This window comes from Saccopteryx leptura, chromosome 8 (assembly GCF_036850995.1).
Source record: "Saccopteryx leptura isolate mSacLep1 chromosome 8, mSacLep1_pri_phased_curated, whole genome shotgun sequence".
Lineage (NCBI taxonomy): Eukaryota > Metazoa > Chordata > Mammalia > Chiroptera > Emballonuridae > Saccopteryx > Saccopteryx leptura.
Genome location: NC_089510.1, coordinates 76,765,061 through 76,784,682, shown reverse-complemented (window position 1 = coordinate 76,784,682; position 19,622 = coordinate 76,765,061). Strand labels below are relative to the sequence as shown.

The window sequence follows — 19,622 nt, the reverse complement described above, 5'->3', positions numbered from 1 at the left end:
ATACTGAAAACTGCAAACAACTGAGAAATAAAGAAGAAAGACTTAAATCAGTAGAGAGATATATTATGCTTACATGTTTTAGAAAATTCAGAACTATTAAGATGTCAGTTTTCCCCAAACTTAACTACAGTTTTAATGCAATCCTAATCAAATCCATTTATTTATTTTTTGATGGAAATCAACAAGTTGCTTCTAAAATTTATGTAAAAATGCAAGGACTTGGAATTTCTTAAAAAATCTTGAAAAAGAAAACAACAAAGTTTGAGTTTTACAAATAATGTGAAGACATAAAAGACTGTATGCTTTTGACATGAGAACAGAGATCAATGGGGTACATCAAAGAGTTCAGAAGCAGGCCCTGGCCGGTTGGCTCAGTGGTAGAGCATTGGCCTGGTGTGCAGGAGTCCCAGGTTCGATTCCTGGCCAGGGCACACAGAAGAAGCGCCCATCTGCTTCTCCACCCCTCCCCCTCTCCTTCCTCTCTGTCTCTCTCTTCCCTTCCCGCAGCCAAGGCTCCATTGGAGCAAAGTTGGCCTGGGCGCTGAGAGTTGCTCTGTGGCCTCTGCCTCAGGCGCTAGAATGGCTCTGGTTGCAACAGAGCAATGCCCCAGATGGGCAGAGCATCGCCCCCTGGTGGGCGTGCTGGGTGGATTCCGGTGGGCACATGCGGGAGTCTATTTGACTGCCTCCCCGTTTCCAACTTCAGAAAAATACAAAAATAAAAATAAAAATAAAATAAAAATAAAAAGATCACCAATGTGACAAAATGTGATTAAATCTAAAAAGCTAGTTTGCTCTAGTATGTATGTAATACAAACTATCATCTGAGCTCAGGGTATGGTAAATAATATTTCCCTGTAGCTAATGAATGTGATTTCTTCTCATTTAAAAAGTATATACCCATTATTTTTTCACTTGCCAATGCAAATAATAAAGTAACATTTTAAGATGGAAAATGATATAGTAGGCAGTATGGGGTAGCAAAAAGAATAATGCGATGAAGTCAGGACATCTGAACTGTATTTTTAGCACTGCCACTTTTTTTTTTTGTCTTTTTCTGAAGCTGGAAATGGGGAGGCAGTCAGACAGACTCCCACATGTGCCCAACCGGGATCCACCCGGTATGCCCACCAGGGGGCTATGCTCTGCCCATCCGGGGCGTCGCTCTGTCCCAACCAGAGCCACTCTAGCACCTGGGGCAGAGGCCAAGGAGCCATCCCCAGCGCCAGGGCCATCTTTTGCTCCAATGGAGCTTCGGCTGCGGGAGTGGAAGAGAGAGACAGAGAGGAAGGAGAGGGGGAGGGGTGGAGAAGCAGATGGGCGCCTCTCCTGTATGCCCTAGCCGGGAATCGAACCAGGGACTTCCGCACGCCAGGCCGACGCTCTACCCCTGAGCCAACCGGCCAGGGCCAGCACTGCCACTTTTAAGTGTGCTTTGAACCCTGGTGAAGTCCCTAGCATCTCTAGCCTTCCCTTCCTTCATTTACAAACTGAAGTGATTAAACTGAATGACTACCAAAGTCCTTCCTCCCTTTAACATTCTGTGATATGTGATCCATTTCTTGAACTATGACTGTAGGTGTCTTCTGTTTTGACATTTTAATATGTGATAGCACTTGTACTTATTTTCATTCATTATATTACCATTCAAAGTTCAAATTCAGGAAGTTCTTTTAAGAATATCAGAAATACAAATTAATTTAGTTAATATTTACGATCCTGTTAGCACATTATTTGTTATTAAGGTCATATAAAAAACTAATCATCCCCACTCTGATTCCAGAGGCAGCATAATGTATATTACAATAACATAAATCATACTAATGTGAATATGAGGTTAATTTCAAAAAGAGACAAATTATATGCTTTGCTTAGTATTTACATATTAGATGTTATGTATTTATTTCTTATTCATGCTAATAACATTAATTACAATAAATTTGTTTTATATTCATGTAGATGTCACACACTTCTGGAATGTAGCATTTATAATACATGAATAAATGGCCACTAGCCTTTTACTCTCATATTTCAGATGTAGTTACTTAAATGAATAGTCACAAAATTAATAAGCTATAAAACCAAGAAAAAACAATCTGATAGTTGCATTTCATTGATTTTGTCACAATATCAAAATATGTAATTTCTCACCTCTGGCATTTATTCATTAATTTTATGTAATGAATGATTGCTAACAGCCAGTGGCCTAACTGGAAATTACTTTGATCTGGATTCAGCATTTGAAGAAGCTGGTTTAAGAGAACTGGATATTCAGTGAAGCCAACATTCCTATTAACACAGTCTAGCTCCATATTTAGGCCTCTTTACCTCTTTAATTGTGATGAGTGGTAATGTGATTTGATATAAAGGATTAAAATCATATAATGAAGACACCAGAAAGCTGATGTTGAAGATGTACCATTTACGCCTTATTTATTTATTTATTTATTTATTTATTTATTTATTTATTCATTTTTAAAGCCAGAAGACAGGTGGGGGGAGAAAGAGAGAGAGAGAGAGTAAGAGACATTAATTTGCTGTTGTTCCACTTATTTATGCATTCACGGTTGATTCTTGTATGTACCCTGACTGGGGATCAATCTCACAAACTTGAGTATGGGAATGATGCTCTAGCCAACTGAGCTACCTGGCCAGGGCCACCTAAGCTTATGTTAGTTATTTATCAATCTCTTTAGATTTATAGTATGTAGATAGCATTCAAATATGATTTCATGTGTGAACATACATGGAACTCTATAGGCAATTAATAAGTATTAATTGGATATAGATTTGTATCATGTTTTCAGTCTAATTCCTACCTCTTTTTTTAATCCCCTCACATCACAATTGTTCTATTATATGAAAACTTTTTCTTCATGTTCTCACTGATAGTTTATCCAGATGATTCATATATATCTCTACTCTGGCAACTAGGCTCTGAACTATTAACATTGCATCTATTAGCTCCGACCTTTGGAAGCAAAGCATTCTACCTCTTCAACTTCTTCATCCTGAAGCATTTCTGCTGCATACCTTAACTGAGATCCTCAGAAAGTCACTTTTTCTTAATGACATTGAAATCCTCCAAATGCTACTGAAGAAAATTCTTGCTTCTCTAGTCTTTTTTTTTTTTTTGATAGAGTCAGCGAGAAGGACAGGTAGGGACAGACAGACAGGAAGGGAGAGAGATGAGAAGCATCAATTCTTTGTTGCAGCTCCTTAGTTTTCATTGATTGCTTTCTCATATGTGCCTTGACTGGGGGTCTACAGCAGACCGAGTGGCCCCTTGCTCACGCCGGCGACCTTTGGGCTCAAGCCAGCGACCACGGGGTTTCAAACCTGGGTCCTCTGCATCCCAGTCCATGCTCTATCCACTGCACCACCACCTGGTCAGGCTCTTCTCCAGTCTTTATTGCCATTTAAATGGAGCACTGACTAGCTTTCTCGCTGGCATCCTCCGGTTTCCTATAGTCCATCCTTGTACCGCCACTTGAGTCATTCCTCAGTCACTCTTGGTATCATTCACTGGCTCAAAAATCTTTATTGAATTCTCCAGGCGAACATGATATAGTCTAAATTTATTAAATAAATTTTAAAAGCCTCCATTAATCTGGCCCAAGTCTACCTTTCTAATCTTAATCTCTGTATCTACTTGCAAATCTTCTATTTTAGTGAAACTGTTGCTTGTGTGCCTTTCTTCTTTCTATCTTCAGGTGCGTTCACATTCTCTCTACCGAGGATTTCTTTCTTCCTAACCTCACAAACCCAAATAATGCTTGTTGGTTATATGCAAACTCAAGTTCCACCCATTCCTGAAGTTTTCATAGCTCACTGCAGAAAATAATCTCTTTCCACAGCATGTTGGTTCTGCCTCTTTCATGGCCCTCACAACTTTCCACGTGTGCCTGTCTGCCAAGATAGATGTATTGTCTCCCCATGTGTTCCTTGATTGCAGAACTCATATGTGATTCAGCTGTGACTGCTTAAAAACATAGCACAATGTTGTAGAGAAAATAGATTTTTCAGTAAGTGAATGAGGAAAATAGTTTGGTTTTATTGAAACAAAACACTTCCCATAAACTTAACTTAAAGGGCATTGCTACAGAAAACAGAAATTTACTATGTCTATAAAAGAACCCAGTGGAACCAAATTTGCCAAAGAGAGTGAAGTTATCATGAAGGTGTAAGGACATTTAGAATACTATAAAGACTGTGAATAGCAGGACTCAGGAATGGACTGCAACAAAAGGCTGGATATTTGGAAGAGTGGGAGGTCATTTCTCTTCATTTATGATTCTTTCTGGATGTCTGATATTGCTTGATCTTTCTCTTTCTGGAAACTGGTGTTTTTGTTATTTAGCCCATATTATAGATCTTGGCTACAACAACTTTTGAATTTTTACTTCTTCTAATATAAAATATCTCTACTGCAACTCAAATATCTTTGTTATGAGTTCACATTTTCAAGGCAGGGTTCTAGTATACCTGGCATGGATCAAGTAGTCATCTTTAATCCTGTCATCTTTGATTAGAAACAGTCACATTGTCAGACTTTTCTGGAGGAACTGCTCTTTTCCCCAAGTGCATGTGCTTCGCAAGGCTCACTGATGCCCCCAGGAATGTCTATAACCATTGACATCTTTGGAACAAAGTAGCTTCTTTAGGGAAGTGTGAGGTGGCACAGGCAAGCCAGTAGGTGGCCATATCTGTGGCTTGACTGCTACAGCAGTCTTCAAATTATAAAAATTTATAAACCACCATTCTGTAGTTCTGCATGGCTGCTAGTTTTTCAAATATATTTTCTGAAGCACTGTCCCTTTGCATTTTGTTCCAGATGTGTTAATTCAATCATTGGAGCCGTTATTAATGAAAGGTTCAAGTCAGAGTTATAGCTTTTGATGAAAACTTATGATATCATTTTGACTGCTGGAAGCTATTTATCTCTGAAATTGGCAAAAGATCACTTTTGTCACTGAACCAGTTCCTGAAATAGCCCCTCATCTTAAAATGGAGATAAAGTCACCGAGCAAGCTGTAAAGAATCATTATTCTTCCACAGGCTAGAGGACAACTGACCTCCAACATAGGATTTCACAAGTTTAAAAAGGAAGATAAATACAAATTATTTTAGCCACTAAATATTCATTAGGTTGGCAGCCAGTTTCAGGCATGAGTGAATTCTTTCCCCATCCGCCAATTGTCTGATCCCTTCACTGGCCAGAAGATCAAGTGAGGCAAAGTGATCCAAGGAGCCACGTGTCAGAGCAAGGCAGGGCCAGGTGCTTCTTATATGAGGTAGAGGGGTGAGGTGAGGAACTGCTGGCTGAAGAGAAAGCAGTTTCCTGCAGTTGGGAGAAATCAAAGGAAGGAGAGCAAGCCTCAGCTGGGATCAGGTGAAAGAGTTGGGCTCAGGTGGAGATTACATATTAACAATTGAAAGGACTTGAATGAGGGAAGGTAGATAGTGAGGAACTCTGACTATGAGGCATAGTGGGGCAAGCTAACGGGTGATTGTCTACAGAAAAATCAGTGGAAAAATTGTTGATAATTAAATAAAATTATAATATCCAAATTTATGTTGACTCCTTTGTATCAGTTAGTAATATATTCAATGCCAAAAATTGAAGCTCTGAAACAGGAATTAATATATCTTTATAAATAAAAATTCTAATGAGTACAAATCAGGACTATTGGCAGTTCAGTGATGCCATCTGGGACCTGTCTTCCCTCCAGTTATACTAAGAGGCTTTTTGTTACTAGAATAAGCTGGGGTTCAAGTTGCCCATTCCTGCCAATCAACCACAGAAATGGATCTGAGTGGTATAAGAGTGTCTATTATTCAGATTGCCAGCAACTTGAGAATATAGGGAACCTTAAAATGCTTCCAAATCCTGCCTTAACATTCTCCTGGGGTTGGCTGTTTTGTAGGGTTCAGGGGCTGTTACTAATAAGGGGGGTAGCCAGGTGCTCTGTCCTTGAGATAACAGACCATATCTCTTTGCCTTCCTCCCACGACAGGGTAGTTAAGATGGACAGTCTCCTTTCTCAGCCTCCAGGTTCCTCCCAAATGCTTGCTTCCAAGGACATTTCCCAGGCCCTCCTGCAAAGATAACTGCACAGTATTTCAAGGGGGAAGGCCAGGGAGCCATTAGGAGTAAATAGCAAATTAACTATTTCCTAACCCTTACATAATCCCCTATTAATTACAATTAAAAGCTGCTATTACTGAAGCCAAATTTCTAACTTTGGGGTTCCCCTATCACTGACTTGTGATGGTCACCTCTTGGCTGCAAAATGGCTGCTGTACATTCAGAACCTTTGTGTCTGTACTCCAAGTAAAAAGGAAATGAGAAAAACTGAAGAAATGAGTCTGTAACTACCCTAAAGACAATTGAAACACTGCTAATTACAAGAAAATAATAAAATTTCAGGAGGAAACTAGTAATATTCGCCTTACCTTTACCCTCAATTGCTTTACACTCAATTAAATCCATTCTTTTTTTTTTTTTTTTTTCATTAAAAGATCAAGTTGAACTATAAGATGGGTTAGGGTGTGCCTTATAACCAACCAGTACTGGGAACTGGGACATTATCTCAGTTGAACTTACTTTTAACTTGGCCTTCTGCACAGTTTTTTTTTTTTTTTTTGAAGGAGGAGGAAAAAGAAGGTTGATAGGAAGTACAGGTGTCTGAAAAAGAAATAATGTGCTGTGTGGTGCGCCTAATGTCAACCAATGGTCATTGGTGCCAGTTCAATGCCAAGAGGAATCCTCAACTTGGGAGTGCAGCAAAAAAGTAAACTTTATTTAGTGCAAACAGTTCAATGGTATTACAGCATGGCTGTGAAAATAGCACTGCTGTGGAAAAGGTAGGTGATGCTACAGCAAGGCTGCTGTGAAAACAGCACCTGGTGAGGTGGAGAGGAACCAGGGACCCTCTTCAGCTAGGCAGCTCTGCTTGTTCTACTCTTCTCCCTATTGCTGGTCTGTTGCTCTGGCCCCGAACTGCTGTCACCAGTTTGTGATCGAAAGTGCTCCCTCTCAAGCCAGATAGTTGCTGACTATAGAGATACATGTCTCCACCCTGATCCCTGATTGGTCAGAAAAGAGCAACTCTGATTGGTCAGAGCTGCAGCTTTGATTGGATGGAGAAAGCCTCAGCTCTGTTGGTTGATGTAGGACAACAGGACCTCCTTCATAAGGGCTAGCTCAGATGGCAGAAACACAGAGCAGGCAGGTGGCATAGCACAGAGTCTTCTCTGTGTGGTTCACTTTACGTGGGAGGCTCTTGGGTGGAAATGACTGCTGTTTTCCTTTTTTTTTTTTTTTTTTTTTAACTTTGGGCCCAGGCAGACACCAGGAGCCAGCCCTTCTTAGTCCCCAGGGTTCACACAGACAGACAAAGAACACCCACATTTTGTTTTTCATCCAAGTACTAGCTGTGACTATTTGAACTCTGAGTGAAATAAAAATATAAAATGCCTTTATTTTCGGTAACTACATTAGACTTCAGAGAAAGTCATGTCATCAATTGCATATTCTTATATTAGAGTAGTTCTTTTATATACTTACCTGAATTTAAACTGTTATTTTTATTCTTCGTTTAAAGAAAAAAAGTCTCATTAATATGCAACATAAAGTAATTCAGTTCGTCCAGAATTTGTGTTACCAAATTTAATGGATTTACCACTTTGGTTCTCTATTCTAGAATGAGATGTGGTTGTTTTTAGGTAGTTTTATTTTTTTGAACCAAATAAAGGAGGCAGAGGCTTCACATCCAAGAATTTATTTCCCCAAAGGAGGCTTAACCATTGCTAAAATACAATATTTAGTCAATTACACACTGATTTCTTCTTTGTAGTTCACTACACTTATGAGGTTGTATTCCTGTCAAGATCATCCTGTTTACAGCAGCGTCTGAAAAATATTGTGAACATTTTATCATTCAGCAAGAATGACATTTAGTAAGAACTGCCCTGGCCCTGGCCAGTGAGCTCAGTGGGTAGCATATTGGCCTGGTGTGCAGATGACCCCAGTTTGATAACTGCTTAGGGCACACATGAGAAGCAACCACCTGCTTCTTTTCCCCTCTCTCTCCCCCTCTTGCAACCAGTGGCTTGATGCATTTGAGCATGGCCCTGGGTGCTGAGGATAGCTGGTTGGTCCAAGTGTTGGTCTCAGGCACTGAGGATAGCTTAGTTTATTTGACCATTGGCCCCAGACGGGGGTTGCCATGTGGACCCCAGTGGTAGCACATGCAGGAGTCTGTGTCTCTATTTCCCCTCCTCTCGCATAAAACAAAACAAACAAACAAACTTCCTAGCCCTTGAGACCCTTGTCTTAACATTTGAGAGAAAAAAGAATCATGTCACAAAGATCTCTGTTCCACCAGCAGCTTGAGTTTACACAATGATATAACTGAGTCATATCTGGGTCCCACTCTTCATATTAAGGAACTTGTTACTTTCTGTTCCAGACAATGGGACAAACTACAAACTACTGGGAACAAAATTACCTGCTGTATCTGAAATAGCCTGAACAGCTGGTATTGACAAGACAAAGACACATTGCTTTTTCTGCAAAAGAAGCAAAGGTCCAGATTTTTACACCAAGCAAAATACAAACAAAAGATCAAATAAGGTCCTTAATCAGTTTACGTTTCTTTCAAAGAGAGAAATTGAACACATTATATTACCTAGATTTTAATTTAAGAACATAGTACACAAAAGTTTTCTTTTGTATTTTTATATCATTTAACACTGGTGTTCAAAAAAGTGTGTAATTCTCTGGAGACTGTGAGAGTTATCTGGAAAAAATATTCTGAAAATAAAAAATCAGCTCAAATCAATGAACCTAGATTTCTAATCTTTTATTTTACAACACAAGCTGTGTGAAGTCAAGCAGCTTTGGTTTTCTGTCTGGGTTATATCTATTAAATGGAAATATATATATGGTCTACCGGAAAGTTCTGTCCATTTTTGGAATAAAACAAAATACAAATTTTTCTTACCATCAATAAACTTTATTAATATAATTGCATTATTAATGATTTCTTGCCAGCATGAGGGCAATTTGTATATCCCATTTTTGAAAAATGTTTTATCTTTTGATGCGAAAAATTGAATCAGTGCTTGTTTGATATCTTCTTCATTTTTGAATTTTTTGCCCTTCAAAAAATTTTGTAAGGACAAAAACAAGTGATAGTCGGAGGGTGCTAAGTCCGGGGAATATGGTGGATGCGACAGACATGCTTCTGTAGCATTTCTTCCTTGTTGAAATTCGTAAAAATTACAGTGGTGTAAATGAACTTTATTAGTAGCCATTGGTACACTATCGCTTCACACGTAAGACTAACGTGAATCAACTTTGTTTTAGTTAATTTGCTACATCAGTATGTATACATTAAGTGATAAAAATAGAGAGGCACACATGCGCCAAATAAACATGTGCTTATGTGTCAAAACTTGTTGTGATAGAAACGGACAGAACTTTCCGGTAGACCATATATATATATATAATTTTTTCTCTATTATTCTATTCAAGGATGTGCTTTTTTTTCAAGAAGTTTTAAGTTAATCATATTTTTAAAAATTTTATTTTATTGTGTTAACATAGATTCAAGTGTCCCACTCAATATAACACCCTCACCCCCACCCCTGTGTCTTCACAGACCCTTTGCCTCACTTTCCCTAACTCCCTCCACTCTTCCCTCTGGGGTTTGCTATCCTGTTATCTGTGTCTCTGTGTTATGTATTTATAATTTCACTAATCCCTTTGCCAGAACCCCAGGTAAGTGGCTGTGAATAAGATTTTCTGCATGGGCCCTTTAAGTCAGAGCCTGCATCTGATGTGTTTGGTCTGAGTGTTGGCCTCAGGCACTGAGGATAGCTTAGTTTATTTGAGCATTGGCCCCAGATGGGGGTTGCAATGTGGACCCTGGTGGTAGCACATGTAGGAGTCTGTGTCTCTATTTCTCCTCCTCTCACTTAAAACAAAACAAAACAAAACAAACTTCCTAGCCCTTGAGACCCTTGTCTTAACATCTATGAGAGACCCACCTCTTTTTCACAGAAAGAAACTTGGCTATTTTCACCTCCATATACTGTGTGGGTGCCTGTTCTAGGTTCTGGGGCTCTAGGCTGAGGCTCCGGCCTGAGGCTGAGGACCCTCCCTTGTCAGGGTGAACCTGCCTGCAGTGAGAGTCCCTCTGGACCCTCAGCCATCAGCCGCTGCTTGCTCCTGGCAGCGGGCAGCCCTTTCCGCGTTTCCACCCTTCCTACAAATCTCTGTGTGGCTTCTTCTGTGATCTTTGGTTATAGAGTCCTCTGTATTTAGACAAAAGTTGATTTTTCAAGATGATTGTTCTTAAATTAAGTTGTAATCCAATTTGGTCCTGGGAGGTAGCAGTTGGAACTTCTGCCTATCCCATTGCCATCTTGGAATCTTTAAGTTACTCTTTAAAACTGCTAAGCCAAAGTGTGTGTGAGTAGGGAAAGCAATTTTATAAATAATATTTACTTAAAAAGTATTAGATTCCTTCCAGATGTCTGAGTGTGTAGTCAGCTGTAACGTGGTACCTAACATTTAACAATTATAAACCTATTGAAGTTATAACCAACATACTATAGTATGAACCTACTGCATAAGCTGGAGAGTGCTGAGAGTAAACGGACTTCATGTTCAAAATGAGCTTTAATGCCCTCTCTTGCAATATTTCTTTTGTCAACTAATTAGCAATAAACACCTTAATCTAGATTTACTGACAAATAGGATCATGTAATAAAAAAAATTTGGAAGGGGAGAAACCAGAAAATAGAATGGTTTGGATGAGATTAGTGAGTGAGAGAAAATAGGTCTCCTGTTTTCACCTTTAGACTCTAAGGTATGTGTTTGCTTTTAGTTTTCTCAGATTCAAAGTAACAATGACAGTTGTCCAAATATTGTACTGTTTTAAAACCTTTCAGATTAGGCTAGTTTCATTCAGGTCGTAATTCTCAATTGCTCATGAAAATTTCTGCAAAATTTTTGTAAGCTATAGGAGACCAATAGTAAGAAAGGATTTTTACCATAGGTGGTAGATGCATTCACATTTGTTTGCCCTGGTAATATTTCTACTAAAAGAGAACATGAAAGCAAAATGATGAATTCTTAATCTCTCATGGGGGAAGAAGAAAAGATGTTTGAAATTTCTTTTTTAAGTATAGCAATTTTGCAATAAAACAAGACAGCTCAAGCCCTGGCTGGTTGGCTCAGTGGTAGAGCATCGGCCTGGTGTGTAGAAGTCCCGGGTTCGATTCCCGGCCAGGGCACACAGGTGAAGCGCCCATCTGCTTCTCCACCCCTCCCCCTCTCCTTCCTCTCTGTCTCTCTCTTCCCCTCCCGCAGCCAGGGCTCCATTGGAGCAAAGTTGGCCCAGGCGCTGAGGATGGCTCTATGGCCTCTGCCTCAGGCGCTAGAATGGCTCTGGTTGCAACAGAGCGATGCCCCAGATGGGCAGAGCATCGCCCCCTGGTGGGCATGATGAGTGGATCCTGGTTGGGCGCATGCGGGAGTCTGACTGCCTCCCCATTTCCAACTTCAGAAAAAAAAATACAAAAAAAAAAAAGAAAAACAACAAGACAGCTCATTTTTTTTGATGCCTTTAAAACCCATGAGGGTCTATTTGAAAGCAACAGGACAATATGAACAGACTCTGAAGTTTCCTTGCTTTTCCTTCTAGAGAGGCCTTCTCAAGGAAATATCCAAACAGGACCCACCGCTTTGTGTATGAAGGTATTTGCTGCTGCATTAACAGGATTAGAAACTAGCTAAAAGAAACTTTGAAAATCACCTAAATATCAAAATGTTCTTAGTTCTTAGATTGAGAGTTCTAGTACCCATATTCTATAGATTCTTTAAAGACAGAATTATTTAGTCTTCTACCTCAACAATAAAACTTATTAGCCATCTATCTGTTGTGCAAGTGTGTGTGTGTGGAAGAGGCTCTTTATAGTCTGCTTAATTTTAGCAAATGGTAGCACTGTAAGATATATGAGGTAGTTAAGAGTAATTACTAAGATATGCATAGTGGTGGCTTTTTAAAAAATATATTCTAGTTTGAGAGATTCCAAGGTGCCAGCATTAGAGTTAGGCAAGAGGAGTACAGGAGACATACAATTTATGTCTATGGATTGGGTCCTGTTTGTCATCCTCCCTAGATTTTGCTTCTGAACAGAGACTTTCTAAGGCCAAAGGACAGCGAGTGGAGCCGGAAAAGACTCCTATCACCTGTCTGTGGGCAAACATCATTTTGGCATAAACTCATAGAGAAAATTAATGAAAAAACATGAATAAAAAGGAAATATCTTTCCAAAAATTAGAGAGAAAAGCAGATCTCTGAAATTAATCAACTAAAACAAAAACAATAATAAATCCTTTTTGGTATTAAAAATAGGATGAACATCAGACTAAGAAGTTTTTGCTCAGCAAGAGAAACTGATAACAAGATAAACAGACAGCCAACTAATTGGGAAATGATATTTTTAAACACCTGCTCAGATAAGGGCCTAATATCCAAAATATACAAAAAACTCATAAAACTCAACAACAAACAAACAAACAATCCAATAAAAAAATGGGAAGAGGATATGAACAGACACTTCTCCCAGGAAGAAATACAAATAGCCAACAAATATATGAAAAGATGCTCATCTTCTTTAGTTATCAGAGAAATGCAAATCAAAACTGCAATGATATACCACCTCACACCTGTTAGATTAGCTATTATTAACAAGACAGGTAATAGCAAATGTTGGAGAGGCTGTGGAGAAAAAGGAACCCTCATCCACTGTTGGTGGGAATGTAAAGTAGTACAACCATTATGGAAGAAAGTATGGTGGTTCCTCAAAAAACTGAAAATAGAACTACCTTATGACCCAGCAATCCCTCTACCGGGTATATACCCCAAAAACTCAGAAACTGATTCATAAAGACACATGCAGCCCCATGTTCATTGCAGCATTGTTCACAGTGGCCAGGACATGAAAACAACCAAAAAGCCCGTCAATAGATGACTGGATAAAGAAGATGTGGCACATATACACTATGGAATACTACTCAGCCATAAGAAATGATGACATCGGATCATTTATAGCAAAATGGTTGATCTTGATAACATTATACGAAGTGAAATAAGTAAATCAGAAAAAACCAGGAACTGCATTATTCCATACGTAGATGGGACATAAAAGTGAGACCAAGAGCCATTGATAAGAGTGTGGTGGTTACAGGGGGTAGAGGGAGAGGGAAGGGGGGAGGGGGAGGGGCACAAAGAGAACTAGATAGAAGGTGACAGAGGACAATCTGACTTTGGGTGATGGGTATACAACATAATTGAATGACAAGATAACCTGGACATGTTATCTTTGAATATATGTATCTTGATTTACTGATGTCACCCCATTAAAAAAATAAATAAATAAAATTATATAAAAAAATAGGATGAACAAAGATGATAAATAGGATGGGAAGAGACAGTTATTAGAAGAAATCACATTGAACAAAAACAAGAAGAAGAAGTGTAAAGCAAGTGAAATGAGATTTAAAATAACAATAAAAAGAAGGGGAGGTGCAACTGAGAGGAATTAGCACTGAAACTAAGTAGAAGAATAAAATTCTGCATAGACAAAGTTACCAGTCAGCATAGGAAAAAAAAAATGAGTGATGTGAAGATCTAACTTCTGTGTTCTAAAATACTGAAGAAAAGAAGATAATATAAAAAGATAATTATAAAAATAATAATATTAATTAAACAGAGACTATTTAATTTGTTAACATTGTAGATGTTCCGCAGCTTGATAAAATAAGAAAAAAACAAAAACAAAAATATAAATTTTAAAAATTTGACAACTATATTTAATACTTTTGAGAGAAAGGAAAAGGAAAGGAATGAAGAACCTGGTTATGAAGATGAAATTTGTCATATGCTTTCAAGCAACTTTGATGATAAGAAAACCACATCTGGACACTTTTTGCATAATTAAGTTAAAGATACAATTCTAAAAATAGCTAGGAAGAATATTTAAAGAAACAATCATCACCAAAACAACAAGAAAAAAATCTTACCTAGACTAGTTCTTTTTCTTTTTTTGCTACTAGATGTCCAAATAATTCTGTTGAGAAATTATTCAGAAAGGACAGAATTTGAAACATAAAGTCACTTGTCAAGCATTTTATTTTAAACTGACTTGATCTTTCTGGTCTAAGTAACAAAAAGAAAAAAATACTTGACAAATATATAGGGACTCAGGAAAAACAACACATTTCACTTTCTTTAAAATTTAGAAGAGGTAAATAAATACATATTAAATTCCTTTTCTGCAAAAAGAAATCAAGGGGTAGTATTTCATATTGAACTCTAAAAATAAGTAAAGGTATTTAAATATGGCTTTTGTAAAATTAGAGGTAGTTACAAATGGATTAATAATGGAAAATTATGACATTTTACATTTAAATTTCCTCTTTTTGTCCAATTGGATGACATTTTCTTTTCTACTGTAACTAACTCATGCTAAAATAAACTTTGCCATAGGAGTCTTATAATGATAACTTCTTTATAATTAATTATAAAAATTATACACAAATTAAAGTTTATTTTTTGTATTTAACAATATTAAAATTTTCATGATGTATTAAGGACAAAACCAAAACACGAGAGACTGTAAAAGTATGCTTGTAAACACACACACAATGGAACATCCCTAAAAACCTAAAATTTGGCTATTGCTTTATCATAAGACAGAAGATTATTTTATATTTTATATTTGTCTTTTTGGTATTTTCAAATTGACTTCAGGGATTGTATATTTTTATTATAATCAGAAAAAATTATGAAAATGACCATTCAGTGATTAAAATAAATATATTTACAAAATTTTAAACAATTCAAAAAATAAAAGGTTTTTGCTTTGTCACATTATGTATAAAGAATTATATGGATATTTAATTTTTGAGCATATTTTTGTGAAAAACATATCAACATGTTACATACATATTAGATGGTTCACAGCACCATCATTAAATATTTTTATTTCAAATAACCTCTAATAAAAATTAAGGAAAATAACCTTTAAAATAATTATGGAAAATAAATAGGCAGCCAACTAAATGGAATATATTTGCAAACCATAGCACCTGAAGGGGTTAACATTCAAAATATATACTGCTCACAAAACTTAGGGGATATTTCAAAATGAATATGAAGCAATAAAAGAAAGCATTTGATTTTTTTTATTAAACAAGAACATCAGAAAAGCAAACAAGACAAAAAATGTTTGATTATGCAAATGAGATGCAAGTACAATGATCATGATTGAGTAGTAAGTGACATATCAAATGCTTCTTTTTTATTGCTTCATATTCATTTTGAAATATCCCCTAAGTTTTGTGAGAAGTGTATAAAGAACTCAACAAACAAGCAAATAATCCAAATAAAAAACCAGGAGAGGACCTGAACAGATACTTCTCCCAAGAGGACATACAAATGCCCAACAGATATATGAAAAAATGCTCATCTTCACTAGCTATTCAAGAAATGCAAATCAGCCTGACCTGTGGTGGCACAGTGGATAAAGCGTCAACCTGGAAATGCTGAGGTCGCCAGTTCGAAACCCTGGGCTTGCCTGGTCAAGGCACATATGGGAGTTGATGCTTCCAGCTCCTCCCCCCTTCTCTCTCTCTGTCTCTCTCTCTCTCCTTCTCTCTCTCCTCTCTAAAAATGAATAAATAAAAAGTAAAAAAAAATATTGATGTTCGTCTCACTATTTAAAAAAAAAAAAAGAAATGCAAATCAAAGCTATAATAAGATACCACTTCACACCTGTTAGACGGGCTATTATCAACAAGACAGGTAATAACAAGTGTTGTAGGTGCTGTGGAGCAAAGAAACCCTCATTCATTGCTGGTGGGAATGCAAATTAGTACAACCGTTATGAAAGAAAGTATGGTTTTTCCTCAAAAAATTAAAAATAGATCCACCATATGACCCAACAATCCCTCTACTGGGTACCTACCTCCAAAACTACAAACATTGGTATGTATACACATACACCCCATGTTCATCACAGCATTATTCTCAGTGGCTAAGACATGGAGCCAACCAAAGTGTCTATTGATAGAGGTTTGGATAAAGAAGATGTGGTGCATGTATATACAATGAAATACCACTCAGCCATAAGAAATGATAACATAGTGATATTTATGACAACACAGATGGACCCTGGGAACATTATATTGAATGAAATAGTTAATTTGGAAAAAGCTAAGAACTGTTGATTTTACACATAGGTGGGATAAAAAACTGAGACTCACAGACAGAGATAAAAATGAAGTGGTTACCAGGGATGAGGGGATTTGAGGGGAAGGGTGTAAAGAGGAAAAAATATAAGGTGACAGAAAGTGATTTGACTTTGGGTGATGGTTATACAACATAACAGTTCAAATGCTATAAAGATGTTTACCTGAAACTTGTGTATTCTTAATGATCAATGTCACTTTGTTAAAATTAATTTTCTAAATAAAACTTAAGAATTAAAAAATAAAATAAAAATTTTAACAAATAAAAAAAGAATTTGTATTTTCAGCCCAGTTGCCCATGTAATTTTATTTTAATACTTTATTCACTAAAATTTTTATCAGTCTATCTTTCATTATTCTGTAACAAAATGAAAACAAATATGAATTTTAATATGACATGTTTTAATTTCCCTTGAACATAGGGCCTAAATATTAAATTGTTTTTACATCTAGATTAATTGATCTTAATAATTTTCAGTGCGCAATTGATCAAAGATTCTTATAGTAAAAAAGTTTAATGAGTAATAAACATGACTAGTTATTAGAAATGTATATTTTACTAAAATAAACACATTGCCCAGTATAGACTGCTTTAAATATCAATTCTAAACTTATGTTGCATTCTTTTTTTGTGACAGAGACAGAGAGAGAGAGACAGAGAGATGGGACAAATAGAGACAGATAGGAAGGGAGAGAGATGAGAAGCATCAGTTCTTCATTGCAGCACCTTAGTTGTTCATTGATTACTTTCTCATATGTGCCTTGACTGGGGGGCTACAGCAGAGTGAGTGACTCCTTGCTTAAGCCAGCGACCTTGGGCTCAAGCCAGTGACCATACGGTCATGTCTTTGATGCCATGCTCAAGGCAGAGACCCTGCACTTAAGTGGGTGAGTCCACGCTCAAGTGGGATGAGCTGGTGCTTTGAACTTGGGTCCTCTTCATCCCAGTCCAATGCTTTACCCACTGCACCACTGTCTGGTCAGGCTTATGTTGCATTTTTTTTTTTTTTTGTATTTTTCTGAAGCTGGAAACGGGGAGAGACAGTCAGACAGACTCCCGCATGCGCCCGACCGGGATCCACCCAGCACGCCCACCAGGGGGCAACGCTCTGCCCCTCTGGGGTGTCACTCTGTTGCTACCAGAGCCACTCTAGCGCCTGGGGCAGAGCCATCCCCAGCGCCCGGGCCATCTTTGCTCCAATGGAGCCTCAGCTGCGAGAGGAGAAGAGAGAGACAGAGAGGAAGGAGAAGGGGAGGGGTGGAGAAGCAGATGGGCGCTTCTCCTGTGTGCCCTGGCCGGGAATCGAACCCGGGACTTCTACACACCAGGCCGATGCTCTACCACTGAGCCAACCGGCCAGGGCCTTATGTTGCATTCTTTATAAATGCAAATATTAAAGATCATGTTCATCTTAATAACCATATAAGTAAGTAGATGAGATGCAAAGCAATTTTACTATGCAATGTTATTCAGCTGTTTGAACTTATTCTGAATTACATGTCAAAGAACACAGAGTGCCCTGCCATCAAAATTATACTTAATGATCTGTAAGTGGATAAATAATGCATACTTTCAATTTTTAGAAGTAAAACATGAAAACCACCTGATGTATAAAGACTTTTTTATACATGACTAGTAGAATTATTCACTTTCTTAGGTTATGAAAAGTAAACCAAATATATTTTGTACACTTGTCAATTTCTTATTAATTGTAGTGCTACTCTGATTCTTTGAAGTACCTTATCTAACCTAACATGCAAAAATAAAGGTGTTCTAAATGCCAAATGGTAGAAACTCTTTTTTTCTGACTGTGAACAGTATGTCTTTTTTCTAAATTCTAATATGGCAAAGGTGGAAAGCTACCATCCTTTGTTTCTCTAGTGTGATAGGTTTCTGTCCCCATTAAGAATCAAACAATAGATCTTTGAAAGCCAAACAAACAAAACACAAAAGGACAGTTATCCATTAGAGACACAAAAAGCAAATGTGTACTTCTTTGCAGTGGAGTAAGCACCTAAGAGTTCAAGATTCAGGGAACTTTCTATCACTCCCATATTCTACATAGATATGCATGCACATACACATCATTAAAAATACATCATGGGACCTTGAGGAAATGTCCTCACTCCAGCTTGTGACATTGTCAGTTAGAAAATAGGTACTTTATTACTATTTATTGCTTACTTCCAGAAAGGCCAAATGGGTTTATGACATCAATGACTTTAAGCACGAACAATTTTTTAAAAGAAAAATGTTCTGAGAATATCAAAAGTGTGCCCATGTTATAGTTCTGAGACACAGAAACAATTCTGTAACTCTTTTTTTTTTAATTTTTACTTATTTTTTAAATTTTATTTATTCATTTTTAGAGAGGAGAGAGAGAGGGAGAGAGAGAAACAGAGAGAGAGAGAAGGGGGGAGGAGCTAGAAGCATCAACTCCCATATGTGCCTTGACCAGGCAAGCCCAGGGTTTTGAACCGGCGACCTCAGCATTTCCAGGTCGACGCTTTATCCACTGCGCCACCACAGGTCAGGCCTCTGTAACTCTTTTTAAGCGAGAGGAGAGAAGATAGGAAAACTTCCACATGCACTCCAACCGGGATCCACCCTGTCTTGGGGCGATGTTCGAACCTATCGAGCTATCCTCAGTGCCTGAGACTGATGCTCAGACCAATTGATCTACTGGTTGTGAAAGGGGAAGAGGGAGACAAGGGGGAAAGGGAGAGGAAGAGAAGCAGGTGTTCGCTTCTCCTGTGTGCCCTGACTGGGAATTGAACTCAGGATGTCTATTACCAGGTCAATGCTCTATCCACTGAGAAAACCAGCCAGGGCTATGTAACTTTTCAAGAGTCTTAACTTAAAAATATTTTTCATTCATACAGATTAGAAATATGCTTGCTATAGTGAAAGAGGTTGCTATAAATTCAGAGATGCAAAGGCATGTCTATCGTTCCCTGTCTTTGGACATGTAAGAACAGGAGGCACAGAAATGTGGACTTGAGAGGTCTGGGGCCAGCTTGCTCCACGTAGGTTCAAGATCAACCATCCCACACAGAAAAAAATAAAAAATAAAAATAAAATTCAGAGATGTGGGACCACATAAGAAACTTCATTCTAAACTAAAGCTAATCTTTGGAGAAGTCAGATGGATACATTGCTGGGCTCAAGTAAACATGGTAAGATAACCCAGAAATGGGGTAGGGGTCTCAGGACTCCTTGACAGCACTCCTCCATTCATGAATTTATTCATTGTATTCTTAAATTCCAGCTCAATTGTTGGCTACCATTGTT

At 37.8% G+C, this 19,622-nt stretch overlaps 1 non-coding gene across 1 annotated transcript; it reads left to right on the top strand.

The window, feature by feature from the left end:
- The first annotated feature begins 19,261 nt into the window (after positions 1-19,261).
- LOC136380253 (small nucleolar RNA SNORA38) lies at positions 19,262-19,386 on the top strand. Its single transcript, XR_010746925.1, has one exon. It is a non-coding gene; the product is annotated as a small nucleolar RNA SNORA38 (small nucleolar RNA).
- Positions 19,387-19,622: the final 236 nt, after the last annotated feature.